The 2,559-nt window shown below is 38.6% G+C and overlaps 1 pseudogene; it reads left to right on the top strand.

Annotated features, from left to right (window-relative positions):
- The first annotated feature begins 1,425 nt into the window (after positions 1–1,425).
- Positions 1,426–2,289, top strand: LOC103889072 (F-actin-capping protein subunit alpha-1-like; annotated as a pseudogene).
- The last annotated feature ends 270 nt before the right edge of the window (positions 2,290–2,559 follow it).

Genomic DNA, 2,559 nt, shown 5'->3' with positions numbered 1-2,559 from the left:
TCAAACCCATTTAAAGAATTGAAAAACAAAGGTGCCACTTACCCCTTTTGGGGTGTTCTGTTCTGTGTGTGTGTGAAGTTTCAAGAGTCATGGGCAGATTCTTCTTCGGTCTAAAGTTCTGCTTTCCTGCACTGCATTACCTGACCTTTTTGACTCTGGGGGTACCAGAGAGTACGTTGTACTGTGAAAGGATTTGAGCTTGGCGTGTGTAATGGCAGATGAGAACTACAAAGTATAGGGGTGGGTGAGGACAGTCTACAGCAAGTGGTCTTGGGTATCTTTTTTCCTCCTAGAAAATTGTTGTTTAAGAATTCTAATTCTAGTTCAATAAAGGGTTTTGTCCATTTCTTTTTCTCCCCAAATTAATTTCAGTGTGGCTTGTCTGTGTGCATTTACATGAGGAGCTGAACTGTTGTTTTCATAGATAAATAAAGACTGAGTTTCCTCAGCTCCAAACAGAAAATGCCTTTTACTCCTCCCAACTGAAAGATACCCCTGGGTGACCTGGAGCCTCATGGGAGTATCTAGTGCGTTTGCCCGCCATGATGTGCAATGGCCCTACAGGGAACCACCAACAGAATTAGTTTTAAAAAGGCTCATCCAGAAAGTGCGTATGGGAGCTGGCCACTACATGCTTTGTGCCTCCCTGGAGATGCTTAGAGACAAAACACATAAGAGGGTGCCAATGACTCAGTGGTAACACACTGTGGCCTCCCACTGGCAATGAGCACACACTTCAACCCAGTCCACAAAAACCCTAGATGACAACTCTGTTCCTTCTTTTAAGAAAAAGAAACAGTGGAAAAGAAATTATCTAATAATGAGGAGAAAACAAGGAGAATGACCTCCTTTTGGGTACTGTGTTGGTTTTATGGCACTTCTACTTGCTAAAGTTTGTGAAAAATAGAAATATTATGGTCTTTGTGCACATTAACATCAAGGAAAAAGAGCCCTAAGGTCACTCTGTAAACTACAGAGTTCCTAAATTCTCTTTTTCTCTATTTTTTTTCTGCCTGCTTTAAATCTGCTGTTACTTTTCTACTGAGATAAAAACCACAGTTTGGACCCAACCTCTTTATTTTGTTTTTGAAAGCCAGTAAATTTGTATTAATATCTCATGGCTAGAGTTCTGAAGTAAAAGTTACAGAATCTTTGTGTGTGAGTGTGTGTGTGTGTATATATTTAAAAGGCCTTTATGATGGATTTCTATTTTATGTTTAACTGGCAATTAAGCTGGTTTTGATTTCCCTATATAGCACACCAGACTTTTTCTCTCTTTACTTTGAGATGTACATTTTTGTCACCTAATTTTTCACCTAAGGGTTATTTTCTTCAATACAAAAATTTGTAGTTATTTAGCTGACAATTACCTAGGGTAATAAAACAGGTTATCATTTTGAAAGTGTAAAAAAAAGTCTTAGAACAGCCCAAGATGGCCGACTTCGATGATTGTGTGTCGGATGAGGAGAAGGTAGGCATAGCTGCTAAATTCATCACCCATGCACCCCCAGAAGAATTTAATGAAGCATTCAATGATGTTCAGCTACTACTTAATAATGACAGTCTCCTCAGGGAAGGGGCAGCACATGCATTTGTACAGTATAACATGGATCAGTTCATGCCTGTGAAGATAGAAGGATATGAAGAGCAGGTCTTAATTACACAGCACAGTGACCTGGGTAATAGCAGATTTTGAGATCCAAGAAACAAAATTTCCTTTAAATTTGATCACTTATAGAAAGAATCAAGTGACCCCCAGCCAGAAGAAGTAGATGGAGGTCTGAAGTCTTGGAGAGAATCCTGTGACTATGCTTTAAGAGCCTATGTGAAAGACTATTATTCCAACGTTTTCTGTACTGTCTATGCTAAAACTATCAATTAGCAACAAACTATTATTGCACATATTGAAAGCCACCAGTTTCAGCCTAAAAACTTCTGGAATGGTGGTTGGAGATCAGAGTGGAAGTTCACCACCACACCACCTACAGCCCAGGTGGTTGGAGTGCTTAAGATTCAGGTTCACTATTATGAAGTTGGCATCGTTCAGTTGGTTAGTCATAAAGATGTACAGGATTCACTGTTTTGAATGAAGCCCAAACTGCCAAGGAGTTTATTAAAATCATAGAGAATGCAGAAAATGAGTATCAGACAGCAATTAGTGAAAACTATCAAACACTGTCAGATACCACATTCAAGGCCTTGTGCCAGCAGCTTCCAGTTACCTGCACCAAAATCGACTAGAACAAGATAGTCAGCTACAAGACTGGCAAAAATACGCAGAATGCTTAAAGGCTGAATGTAGGATTCTTCAGTATGTGAAAAGACAAAGATTCAATGTGTAGTCATATGATAAATAAGTGATTTATAAACAAGAGTGATATTTTGTTAGGGTTTTCAAAGTTAACTGGTTTTCTGGCCTCATGGAATACTGTTGAACCTATAGCATTATCTTCATTCTTTTGTGTTCTCTGCCTTGTAGTTTTCTGTTATTGCTATATCTATGTGTAAACCATTTTTTTGTTGTTGTTAATTCTGACACATTTAATGTTGGTGAGAGAG

The sequence above is a fragment of the Pongo abelii genome, chromosome X, assembly GCF_028885655.2.
Source record: "Pongo abelii isolate AG06213 chromosome X, NHGRI_mPonAbe1-v2.0_pri, whole genome shotgun sequence".
Classification (NCBI taxonomy): Eukaryota; Metazoa; Chordata; class Mammalia; order Primates; family Hominidae; genus Pongo; species Pongo abelii.
The sequence above is the reverse complement of the archived record's forward strand: the minus strand, read 5'-3'. Positions and strand labels throughout refer to the sequence as shown.